At 58.4% G+C, this 13,511-nt stretch overlaps 1 non-coding gene across 1 annotated transcript; it reads left to right on the plus strand.

Annotated features, from left to right (window-relative positions):
* The first annotated feature begins 13,055 nt into the window (after window positions 1-13,055).
* LOC131864732 (5S ribosomal RNA) lies at window positions 13,056-13,174 on the plus strand. Its single transcript, XR_009363496.1, has one exon. It is a non-coding gene; the product is annotated as a 5S ribosomal RNA (ribosomal RNA).
* The last annotated feature ends 337 nt before the right edge of the window (window positions 13,175-13,511 follow it).

A 13,511-nucleotide genomic window follows, 5' to 3' on the forward strand; every position in this document is an offset into this window, starting at 1 on the left:
AGTCTCGGTTCACAGGAGCCTGGGAAGAACATCCCGTACGGAACCCTTTACCCGAAAACATCCGAACCGCACATGCTCGCGACAGTCCTGCCGTTAGAGAATGCACCGTGCACGCGACCGAGTAAGGCCACTCAGAGACATCCATTTCCCAGGTATAGCCCCCTACGCACTTTTGGTGGCGCAACTCGCACGAACAGTCCCACCTCGACCCCGTAAACAAGCTTTTTTGCCTCGAAGAGTTCGTCGGAGACGAAGAAGCAACCTTCAGTGCAAACGTAGCACTCTTTTGTGCAACCGCCCAAACAACGCCCCCTCTACCCTCTGTCGAAACACTCGGCATTGCTGCTCCCTAAGGTGAGCTTCTCCTCATAGGCAATTCCGCTCTTATCCGGTCACGTTTGTGTGCCCGAATTTCGCAAGGCAACCTCCATGGGACATGGAAAAGACTCGAGAAGAGAGCTCGCTCACGGGAGAGAGAAGCCAAGGAGACCACGAGAGTGCTGAGAGTGGGACAGCGCTGAATAGGCGGGAGAAGCCTGCGCGTATAAACGGAGATATATATCCAATTGCAACGAAGGAACGTGCCAAAGATCGAGAACAATGGCAGAAATGCTAGTAACGTGCACTTCGGGACCAACGCATCACCGGAAGACAACCGCCAAACATCGAAAGAGTCGCGATGCTCCGCAACCTACGTGCAAAGCGGTCGCACACCGGGTAAGGGAGTGAGAGCCCCAAACATAGCTGGGCGAGGCGCTCACTCCGCTCTTTAATATCTCGTTAATACCGCCAAGGAAATGGCACAAGCACACACACACAAGCATCCTCGGAAGAGGACAGTTCGAGTGACAGGTCAAATCCAAGAGTTCCGAAGACTACCTCCAGGAACAATCGGGAACAAGACCGATTACAAGTCGTCGAGTCTGTTACTGGGCGAACACGAGATGCGCACAGGAAATCGATCAGCCCTCACAATGGCCCAAGGCCAGAGATCGGACTGCTACGATTTACCCCAACAATCATCGTGCCACTCTTCGCAGAGAGGTGATAGACGCCAACGAGCCCGCGCATAGCAATCGAGGTGTAAAAAGGGCGTTGAAGGCAGGAAGCCTGGACGAAAGAGGCTACGAGGTCACCTCGAAGCGGTCTAAGAATCGGGCGCACTTGGGGCGACTACCAGTGCCAACCCCTTATCCCGCGGTGCGTCCGACACACAGAAATTTCCAAGGCGGCCAAGGAGCCTCCCCGCATAGCAATCGGGGTGTGAGGTTACGGATGCAGCATTGATAGCAATCGAGGTGTGAGGCGAAGGATGCAGAAGTGAGAGCCGAGGGATGTAGCAGAGATAGCAATCGGGGTGTGTGATGCAGAAGAGATAGCAATCGAGGTGTGCGGTGGGAAGGGCCCAGCAGCCAGAATGCATGAAGCGACGGATGAAGCAGTGATGACAACCGGGCTGTGAGGAGAGGAGGGATGCAGCCAAGAAAGCAATCAGGGCTCGAGGCAAGGGATGCATCAAGGATAGCAATCATGTTGTGAGGCGAGATTCCAAAGGCTAAACGTGAGAGGCTGCAGGGTCGACTCAGAGAGGTCTATGCATGTGAGAGGCTGAAAGCAAGGTCGACTCGGAGCGGTCTATGCATCGGGCGCGCTTGGGGCGACTACCAGTGCCAACCCCTTATCCCGCGACGCGTCCGACAAAGAGAACGTTCCAAGGCGGCAGAGGAGGTTACCAGCCGAAGGATGCAGTAGCAATAACAGGTATAGTTCCGCGGCGGCCGAGAAGACTCACCGCATAGGAATCGGGATGCGAGGCGAGGGATGCGGCGGGAAGGCCCCGACGGCTAAACGGAAGAGGCTGCAGGGCCGCCTCGGAATGGTCCAAGCATCGGATGCGATTGGGACGACTACCAGTGCCAACCCCTTATCCCGCGATGCGTCCGATACACAGATAGTTCCAAGGCGGCCGAGGAGCCTCACCGCATATCAATCGGGGTGCGAGGCGAGGGATGGGGCGGGAAGGCCCCAACGGCTAGACGGAAGAGGCTTCAGGGCCACCTCGGAATGGTCCAAGCATCGGACGCGCTTGGGGCGACTGCCAGTGCCAACCCCTTATCCCGCGATGCGTCCGATACACAGATGGTTCCAAGGCGGCCGAGGAGCCTCACCGCATAGCAATCGGGGGTGCGAGGCGAGGGATGGGGCGGAAGGCCCCAACGGCTAGACGGAAGAGGCTTCAGGGCCGCCTAGGAATGGTCCAAGCATCGGACACGCTTGGGGCGACTACCAGTGACAGCCCCCTATCCCGCGATGCGTCCGATACGAAGATGGTTCCAAGGCGGCCGAGGAGCCTCACCGCATAGCAATCGGGGTGCGAGGTGGGGGATGCGGCGAGATGGCCCCCAACGGCTAGACGGAAGAGGCCACAGGGCCGCGTCGGAATAGTCCAAGCATCGGACGCGCTTGGGGCGACTACCAGTGACAACCCCTTATCCCGCGATGCGTCCGATACGAAGATAGTTCCAAGGCGGCCGAGGAGCCTCACCGCATAGCAATCGGGGTGCGAGGTGGGGGATGCGGCGAGATGGCCCCAACGGCTAGACGGAAGAGGCTGCAGGGCCGCCTCGGAATAGTCCAAGCATCGGACGCGCTTGGGGCCACTACCAGTGGACAACCCCTTATCCCGCGATGCGTCCGATACGAAGATAGTTCCAAGGCGGCCGAAGAGCCTCACCGCATAGCAATCGGGGTGCGAGGTGGGGGATGCGGCGAGATGGCCCCAACGGCTAGACGGAAGAGGCCACAGGGCCGCTCGGAATAGTCCAAGCATCGGACGCGCTTGGGGCGACTACCAGTGACAACCCCTTATCCGCGATGCGTCCGATACGAAGATAGTTCCCAGGCGGCCGAGGAGCCTCACCGCATAGCAATCGGGGTGCGAGGCGAGGGATGCGGCGAGATGGCCCCAAAGGCTAGGACGGAAGAGGCTGCAGGGCTGCCTCGGAATAGTCCAAGCATCGGACGCGCTTGGGGCGACTACCACTGCCAACCCTTATCCCGCGATGCGTCCGATACACAGATAGTTCCGAGGCGGCCGAGGAGGTGGGGGATGCAGCGAGATGGCCCCAACGGCAAGACGGAAGAGGCTGCAGGGCCGCCTCGAATAGTCCAAGCATCGGACGCGCTTGGGGCGACTACCAGTGACAACCCCTTATCCCGCGATGCGTCCGATACACAGATAGTTCCGAGGCGGCCAAGGAGCCTCACCGCATAGCAATCGTGGTGCGAGGGTGGGGGATGCGGCGAGATGGCCCCAACGGCTAGACGGAAGAGGCTGCAGGGCCGCCTCGGAATGGTCCAAGCATCGGATGCGCTTGGGGCGACTACCACTGCCAACCCCTTTATCCCGCGATGCGTCCGATACACAGATAGTTCCAAGGCGGCCGAGGAGCCTCACAGCATAGCAATCAGGGTGCGAGGCGAGGGATGCGGCAAGAAAGCCCCACCGGCTAGAGGGAAGAGGCTTCAGGTCCGCCTCGGAATGGTCCAAGCATCGGACGCGGCTTGGGGCGACTACCAGTGACAACCCCTTATCCCGCGACGCGTCGATACACAGATAGTTCCAAGGCAGCCGAGGAGCCTCACCGCATAGCAATCGGGGTGCGAGGCGAGGGATGCGGCGAGAAGGACCCAACGGCTACACGGAAGAGGCTTCGGGGCCGCCTCGGAATGGTCCCAAGCATCGGACGCGCTTGGGGCGACTACCAGTGACAACCCCTTATCCCGCGACGCGTCCGATACACAGATAGTTCCAAGGCGGCCGAGGAGCCTCACCGCATAGCAATCGGGGTGCGAGGCGAGGGATGCGGCGAGAAGGACCCAACGGCTAGACGGAAGAGGCTTCGGGGCCGCCTCGGAATGGTCCAAGCATCGGACGCGCTTGGGGCGACTACCAGTGACAACCCCTTATCCCGCGACGCGTCCGATACACAGATAGTTCCAAGGCGGCCGAGGAGCCTCACCGCATAGCAATCGGGGTGCGAGGCGAGGGATGCGGCGAGAAGGACCCAACGGCTAGGACGGAAGAGGCTTCGGGTCGCCTCGGAATGGTCCAAGCATCGGACGCGCTTGGGGCGACTACCAGTGACAACCCCTTATCCCGCGACGCGTCCGATACACAGATAGTTCCAAGGCGGCCGAGGAGCCTCACCGCATAGCAATCGGGGTGCGAGGCGAGGGATGCGGCGAGAAGGACCCAACGGCTAGACGGAAGAGGCTTCGGGTCCGCCTCGGAATGGTCCAAGCATCGGACGCGCTTGGGGCGACTACCAGTGACAACCCCTTATCCGCGACGCGTCCGATACACAGATAGTTCCAAGGCGGCCGAGGAGCCTCACCGCATAGCAATCGGGGTGCGAGGCGAGGGATGCGGCGAGAAGGACCCAACGGCTAGACGGAAAGAGGGCTTCGGGTCCGCCTCGGAATGGTCCAAGCATCGGACGCGCTTGGGGCGACTACCAGTGACAACCCCTTATCCCGCGACGCGTCCGATACACAGATAGTTCCGAGGCGGCCGAGGAGCCTCACCGCATAGCAATCGGGGTGCGAGGCGAAGGATGCGGCGAGAAGGACCCAACGGCTAGACGGAAGAGGCTTCGGGTCCGCCTCGGAATGGTCCAAGCATCGGATGCGCTTGGGGCGACTACCAGTGACAACCCCTTATCCCGCGACGCGTCCGATACACAGATAGTTCCAAGGCGGCCGAGGAGCCTCACCGCATAGCAATCGGGGTGCGAGGCGAGGGATGCGGCGAGAAGGACCCCAACGGCTAGACGGAAGAGGCTTCAGGGCCGCCTCGGAATGGTCCAAGCATCGAACGCGCTTGGGGCGACTACCAGTGACAACCCCTTATCCGCGACGCGTCCGATACACAGATAGTCCGAGGCGGCCGAGGAGCCTCACCGCATAGCAATCGGGGTGCGAGGCGAGGATGCGGCGAGAAGGACCCAACGGCTAGACGGAAGAGGCTTCAGGGCCGCCTCGGAATGGTCCAAGCAATCGGACGCGCTTGGGGCGACTACCAGTGACACCCCTTATCCCGCGACGCGTCCGATACACAGATAGTTCCGAGGCGGCCGAGGAGCCTCACCGCATAGCAATCGGGGTGGCGAGGCGAGGGATGCGGCGAGAAGGACCCAACGGCTCGACGGAAGAGGCTTCAGGGCCGCCTCGGAATGGTCCAAGCATCGGACGCGCTTGGGGCGACTACCAATGACAACCCATTATCCCGCGACGCGTCCGATACACAGATAGTTCCGAGGCGGCCGAGGAGCCTCACCGCATAGCAATGGGGGTGCGAGGCGAGGGATGCGGCGAGAAGGACCCAACGGCTAGACGGAAGAGGCTTCAGGGCCGCCTCGGAATGGTCCAAGCATCGGACGCGCTTGGGGCGACTACCAGTGACAACCCCTTATCCCGCGACGCGTCCGATACACAGATAGTTCCGAGGCGGCCGAGGAGCCTCACCCGCATAGCAATCGGGGTGCGAGGCGAGGGATGCGGCGAGAAGGACCCAACGGCTAGACGGAAGAGGCTTCAGGGCCGCCTCGGAATGGTCCAAGCATCGGACGCGCTTGGGGCGACTACCGTTGCCAACCCCTTATCCCGCGATGCGTCTGATACACAGATAGTTCCGAGGCGGCGAGGAGCCTCACCGCATAGCAATCGGGTTGCGAGGCAGATTATGGGAAGGGAACCCCCTGGGATGCGGCTCAAGCAGTGCCAAAGGGACTGGAATGCGGAATCACATCGAGAGACCCAAATGCTATACGAGGGCTCAAATCGAATTATCGATTTGGCCACGACATGGACGCATCGGAACGACTACCTTTGCCGAACCACTCGCAATTGCATCCATACCGAAACCAATAGACATTTCCGTTAGAGCCCTCGCATAGCATTCGGGAATCTCGCATGCCCCTCTAAATCGACCAATGCTGGCGCTCAATGAAAATCCGAGCGCTACCACCGTTCGAGCGCCAGCATTGGTCGAGTTAGAGGGGCACGGGGGAGAATGCTCCAGTCAACACCTCCCCTATATAAGTTATTTGTCCGATTCTCGCACAACCGTAGTCTGCCTCGTCGAATCAAACAACGGTCCCAGATTCCGACTTCCGTTCCGTAGAGACCCAAAAGCTAGATGGAGGCTCGCAAGAAAGAGAGTCGGCGCATAGCAATCGGGTTTCTCGAACGTTTAGGGACCGAGCTCACTTGCGGATAGGGCAAAATCCGCCAAGCAACCCAAAAGCTAGACGGGGGCTCGAATCGAATCGCCTAGGCGGCCACAACAACGACGTGTTGGATCGACTACCAGTGCCAAACCATTCAGCAAGACTAGTCTGTGTCGAGGCCGGATAGAGATTCTCAGAGAGCGCCCGCATAGCATTTAGGAGACCTGCCGCGTCCCTCACACTCGACAAATGGTGGTGCACGTTTATAAATCCGAGCGATCCCAACCCTTTCAAGCACCAACATCGGTCGAGATAGAGGGGCACGGAGGGGGCTGCGTGAGACAACACAGTCCCCTATATAAGTTATTTGTCCGATTCTCACACATCCGAAGAATGGTCATCAAATCGGACAACAGCCCAAACTTCCGACTTCCGTCCCAGAAAGCCCAAGAGCTATCTAAAACGTTCATGGCCGGAACTCGATCGCGGCTATACCAGTCCGCCAAGCAACCCAAAAGCTAGACTGGAGCTCTAGTCGAATCACCTCTGTGGCCATTGCAAGGACGTGTTGGAGCGACTACCATTGCCGAACCATTCCGCAGGTCGAGTCCATACCAAGGCCGCATAGAGATTCACGATGAGCTCCTGCATAGCAATCAGGAGACTTGCCGTGTCCATCACAATCGATAAATCCTGGTGCAAGATTTTTGCATCCGAGCGCTCCAACCAGTCGAGCACCAGCATCAATCGACATAAACGGGCACGGGGGGAGGATGCTCGAGAACACTACCTCCCCTATATAAGTTATTTGTCCGATTCTCAAGCAGCCGAAGTCTGGTCATCGAATCGGGTCAAAGACCACAACTTCCGACTTTACCCACAATGCAAGTCATCGAATCGAACATCGGCCCCCGAGTCGGACTCCATGCGTATGTCAGGTCATCGGACCCAAATTCCGCCTTCCTGCGCATGGCGGGCCATCAATATCAACTCGGTCATCGGACCCAAACTCCGCCTTTTTGCGTATGGCACGCCTTCAAATCGGTCATCGGACCCAAATTCCGCCTTCCTGTGCATGGCGGGCCATCAACATCAACTCGGTCATCGGACCCAAATTCCGCCTTTCTGCGCATGGCACGCCATCAACTCGGTCATCGGACCCAAATTCCGCCTTCCTGCGCATGGCAGGTCATCGGACACAAATTCAGACCTCGCCAATATGCCTACGTATCGAATCGGTCATCGGACCCAACTTCCGACTTCATCCATACTGTAGGGTCTTTGAGGTTGGCGCGGTGCGCTCAACCCAGGGAGTCGACCCATCGAAGCATACACCTCCCCTATATAAGCTATTTGTCCGATTCCCACACCTGTGTAGTTTGCACCTCTGACCAGGACATCGACCCCAACTTCCGAACTCGACTGCAACGACGGCACCAGCGCCTTGGTGCGCACCTTGCGACGCACAGTCCCAACATTCGCCTTCCTGCACATGGCAGGTCATCGGACCCAAATTCCGACCTCGCGAGTATGCCTACATATCGAATCGGTCATCGGACCCAACTTCCGACTTCATCCACACCGTAGGGTCTTTGAGGTTGGCGCGGTGCGCTCAACCCGGGGAGTCGACCCAACGAAGCATACACCTCCCCTATATAAGCTATTTGTCCGATTCCCACACCTGTGTAGTTTGCACCTCCGATCAAGACATCGACCCCAACTTCCGAACTCGCCTCCAACGACCGAACCAGCGCCTTGGTGCGCACCTTGCAACGCACAGTGCCAACATTCGCCTTCCTGCACGTGGCAGGTCATCGGACCCAAATTCCGACCTCGCGAGTATGCCTACATATCGAATCGGTCATCGGACCCAACTTCCGACTTCATCCATACCGTAGGGTCTTTGAGGTTGGCGCGGTGCGCTCAACCCGGGGAGTCGACCCAACGAAGCATACACCTCCCCTATATAAGCTATTTGTCCGATTCCCACACCTGTGTAGCTTGCACCTCCGATCAGGACATCGACCCCAACTTCCGAACTCGACTAAAAAGACCGCACCAGCGCCTTGGTGTGCACCTTGCAACGCACAGTGTCAACATTCGCCTTCCTGCACATGGCAGGTCATCGGACCCAAATTCCGACCTCATGAGCATACCTACTAATCGAATCGGTCATCGGACCCAACTTCCGACTTCATCCATACCGTAGGGTCTTTGAGGTTGGCGCGGTGCGCTCAACCTGGGGAGTCGACCCATCGAAGCATACACCTCCCCTATATAAGCTATTTGTCCGATTCCGACACCTGTGTAGTTTGCACCTCCGCTCAGGACATCGACCCCAACTTCCGAACTCGCCTGCAACGACCGAACCAGCGCCTTGGTGCGCACCAAAAGTGCGCACTTTTGGAGGGCACTTTTGTGCGCTCCAAAGGTGCGCACTTTTGGAGGGCACTTTTCTGCGCTCCAAAGGTGCGCACTTTTGGAGGGCACTTTTTGGAGGGCACTTTTCTGCGCTCCAAAGGTGCGCACTTTTGGAGGGCACTTTTTGGAGGGCACTTTTCTGCGCTCCAAAGGTGCGCACTTTTGGAGGGCACTTTTTGGAGGGCACTTTTCTGCGCTCCAAAGGTGCGCACTTTTGGAGGGCACTTTTTGGAGGGCACTTTTCTGCGCTCCAAAGGTGCGCACTTTTGGAGGGCACTTTTTGGAGGGCACTTTTCTGCGCTCCAAAGGTGCGCACTTTTGGAGGGCACTTTTTGGAGGGCACTTTTCTGCGCTCCAAAGGTGCGCACTTTTGGAGGGCACTTTTTGGAGGGCACTTTTCTGCGCTCCAAAGGTGCGCACTTTTGGAGGGCACTTTTTGGAGGGCACTTTTCTGCGCTCCAAAGGTGCGCACTTTTGGAGGGCACTTTTTGGAGGGCACTTTTCTGCGCTCCAAAGGTGCGCACTTTTGGAGGGCACTTTTTGGAGGGCACTTTTCTGCGCTCCAAAGGTGCGCACTTTTGGAGGGCACTTTTTGGAGGGCACTTTTCTGCGCTCCAAAGGTGCGCACTTTTGGAGGGCACTTTTGTGCACTCCAAAGGTGCGCACTTTTGGAGGGCACTTTTCCTGTGCTCCAAAGGTGCACACCTAGGTGAGCACCTTCGACCACACCTTGTAGCACACCAAACTCTGACTTTCGACTTCATCCGCAATGCAGGGTCTTTGAGGTTGGCGCAATGCGCACAACCAGGGGAGTCGACCCATCAAACCCAACACCTCCCCTATATAAGCTATTTGTCTGATTCTCATACATGCGTAGCCTACAGGAGCAATTAGGACATCGACCCCAACTTTCGGCTTCTAAACGAAAACAAGGTCTTTGAGGTTGGTGTAATGCGAACAACTAGGGGAGTCAACCCATCAAACCCAACACCTCCCCTATATAAGCTATTTGTCTGATTCTCATACATGTGTAGTCTACAGGAGCAATTAGGACATCGACCCCAACTTTTGACTTCTTAACGAAAACAAGGTCTTTGAGGTTGACGTAATGCGCACAACCAGGGGAGTCGACCCATCAAACCCAACACCTCCCCTATATAAGCTATTTGTCCGATTCTCATACATGTGTAGCCTGCAGGAGCCATTAGGACATTGACCCCAACTTTTGACTTCTTAACGAAAACAAGGTCTTTGAGGTTGGCGTAATGCGCACAACCAAGGGAGTTGACCCATCAAACCCAACACCTCCCCTATATAAGCTATTTGTCTGATTCTCATACATGTGTAGCCTGCAACAACGATTAGGACATCCACCCCAACTTCTGAATTCGTCTGCGTTGACCGCACCAAAGGTGCACGCCTTGGTGCTCACCAAAATCCGACTTCCGACTTCTTCTGCTATGCGGGGTCTTTGAGGTTGGCGCAGTGCGCACAACCAGGGGAGTCAACCCACCGAATGCAACACCTCCCCTATATAAGCTATTTGTCTGATTCTCATACATGCGTAGACTGCAGCAATGATTAGGACATCCACCCCAACTTTTGACTTCTTAAACAAGACAGGGTCTTTGAAGTTGGTGCAGTGCACACAACCAGGGGAGTCGACCCATCAAACGCAACACCTCCCCTATATAAAGCTATTTGTCCGATTCTCATACGTGTAGTCTGCAGCAGCGATTAGGACATCGACCCCAACTTCCGAATTCGTTTGCATTGACCGCACCAAAGGTGCACGCCTTGGTGTGCACCCTGGAGTGCACTTTGGTGCTCACCTCGGTGCACACTTTGGTGTGCACCTCGGTGTGCACCAAAGGTGCGCACCTTGGAGCGCACCAAAGGTGTACACTTTGGAGCGCACCACATAGGGTCTTTGAGAGGTTGGCGCAGTGCGCACACCAAGGTGGGTGTTGAGGTGCGTGCCGAGGTGGGTGGGTGCTAGGGTGCGCTCCATGGTGGGTGCCAGGGTGGGTGCGTGCTAGGGTGGATTCCAAAGAGGGTCATAGGGTGGGTGCCAAGGTGGGTTGGTGATATAGTGGGTTCAAAGGTGGGTACTAGGGTGGGTTCCAAGGTGGGTCACAAGTTGGGTGCCAGGATGCGTGGGTGTTAGGTTGGGTGCCAAGGTGGGCTCCTGCGTGGGTGGGTGCTAGGGTGGGTTTCAAGGTGGACGCGAGGGCGGGTGCCAAGGTGGGTAACAAGTTGGGTGTTAGGATGGGTGAGTGCTAGAGTGGGTGCCAAGGTGGGTGGGTGCTAAGGTGGATGCCAAGGTGGTTCACAGGGTGGGTGGGTTCTAGGGTGAGTTCCAAGGTGGGTCACAGGTTCAGTGCTAGGGTGGGTGTCAAGGCGGGTGTCGAGGTGCCTGGGTGCTAGGGTGTGGATGCCAATGTGGGTCATAGGGTGGGTACTAGGGTGGGCTGCAATGTGGGTGCCAAGGTGGGTAACATGCTCGGTGGGTTCTAAATTGGGTGCCAGGGTGGGTGTGCACCCACCTTGCCCGAGGTGGGTGCCAAGGTGCCAGTGTGGGTGGGTGCTAAGGTGGATGCCAAGGTGGGTGAGAAGGTGGGTGATAGGTTGAGTGGTAGGATGGGTGGGTGCCAAGATGGGTCACAGGGTGGGTGCAAGGGTGGGTAGGTGCTAGGGTTGGTGTCAGGGTGGGTGGGTGCTAGGTTGGGTTCCAAGGTGGGTGCGAGGGTGAGTGTCAAGGTGGGTCACAGGTTAGGTGCTAGGATGGGTGAGTGCTAGGGTGCAAAGGTGCCAGGGTGGGTGCTAGGATGGGTCGATGCTAGGGTGAGTGGCAAGGTGGGTCCACAAGTGTCAAGGTGGGTGCCGAGGTGGGTGCCAAGTCGGCGACTGCTATGGTGGATGCCAAGGTGGGTCACGGGGTGGGTGCCAAGTTGCTAGGTTGGGTTCCAAGGTGGGTGCCAACGTGGGTGCTAGGGTGCGTGGGTTAAAGGGTGTGTCACAACGTGGGTGCCAGGATGGGTGCGCACCCACACTGGCCAAGACGGGTGCGGGTGCAAGGTTGGGTTCCAAGCCCGGTCACAGGCTGGGTGCTAGGATGGGTGGGTGCCAAGGTGGGCACCAGGGTGGGTGCACCCACCCTGGCCAAGGTGGGTCACGGGGTGGGTCCTAGGGTGGGTAACGGGGTGGGTACTAAGGTGCGTGCCAAGGTGGGTCATAGGGTGGGTGCCAAGGTGGGCACCAGGGTGGGTGTGCACCAACCCTAGCCAGGGTAGGTCACGGGGTGGTTGTCGGGGTGGGCGTCAAGGAGCCAAGGTGGGTGGCAAGTAGCCAAGTTGCGTGCCAAGGTGGGTGTCGGGGTGGGTGCCAAGGATCCAAGGTGGGTGCCAAGGAACCAAGGTGGGTGTCTGGGTGGGTGCCGAGGTGGGAGCCAGGGTGGGTCCCAAGGTGAGTGCAAAGGTGGGTGCCAGGGTCAAGGTGAGTGCCAATGTGGGTTCCAAGGTGCCAGGGTCAGGGTGAGTGCCAATGTGGGTTCAAAGGTGCTAAGTTGGGTGCGAGGTTGGGTGCGAGGGTGGGTGGGTGCCAAGGTGTGCTAGGTGGAAGCCCGGGTGGGTCGGCATCCCATGGGTGTCGAGTTGGGTGCCTGATGGGTGCTTCTTGTCAAGTTTTAGTCGTCGGGACTCATTTCGAGCCTTAGAGGTCGTTTCTTGTCCGGTTGCCCTGTCTTCGACCTGGGAACCCAATTTTGGTCCTCGGGTCCCATTTTTTTTTGTCTCGCATCCCACTTTTGGCCTGTGGCCTTTTCGGGGTCGATTCTCGTTTTGGGCATCAGAGCATGTTTCTTCTCCTAAAACCCAATATTTGTTTATTAAGTCTCGGAACACATTTTTGTTCTCGTGGACCCATCATGGGTCTTGGAACGCATTTGTGGTCCTTGGGTCCCATTTTGCATCCCGAAACTTGTGTTTTGGTGCTTGATCCCTATTTTGGGTGCCCACCTTGCACCAAGTGCGCACCCGGGGCAAACCGAGCGCCTTGGTGCACCGGGGCAAGATCGAGCGTGCACCCGAGGCGCCCCGAACATGCACCAAGGTGCACTCGGCCCACATGTGAGCGCAGGTCGTTGCGCCCGAGGTGGTGTGTGGGCACCGCGTTGCAGACGGGACACTGCACGCACACGACGCCCCCTCCAGGTGCACGCACGTAGGCCGGGCCGGGTGCACACCCGACGCCCTAGCAAGGTGCGCGCACCCGGGCAGGGCTCACACTTGGCGAACGGGGCGCACTTCGCGAGGGAGGGTGTGCACCTCGACGGGGGTGGGTGGCCGGGGTGGATTCGCACGTGGGTCGCGGTTTGCTAAGTACACACTGCGACAAGCTCATAACGGGTGCGATCATACCAGCGTTAGTGCACCGGATCCCATCAGAACTCCGCAGTTAAGCGCGCTTGGGCCGGAGTAGTACTGGGATGGGTGACCTCCCGGGAAGTCCCGGTGTTGCACCCTTTTTTAGTTTTTCGCCGGGCGTCGCAATGCTATTTGAATAAACCTTTTGCCCGTTTGCGTTCTCGTCGGGGCCGGGCCGGGCCGGGGTGCGCTGCCCGCACTACCGCGCGCGCGGGGGCGACACCGAGCGCGCACCCGAGGCGCCCCGAGCACACAGGCCACGGTGCAACCCGGGCGTTGTGCGCGCACCCCGGTGCGCCCGAGGTGCTGCGCGCGCACCCAGGTGAAATCGGTGTGCACCTCGGCCAGTGCGCGCTCGGTCGAGTCGCGCACGTTGGCCAAGGTGCACGGTGATGTTTCTTACTCTAAGGTTCCGCACCAGACGCCCGGGACAGGT

The sequence above is a fragment of the Cryptomeria japonica genome, unplaced genomic scaffold (assembly GCF_030272615.1).
Source record: "Cryptomeria japonica unplaced genomic scaffold, Sugi_1.0 HiC_scaffold_91, whole genome shotgun sequence".
Classification (NCBI taxonomy): Eukaryota; Viridiplantae; Streptophyta; class Pinopsida; order Cupressales; family Cupressaceae; genus Cryptomeria; species Cryptomeria japonica.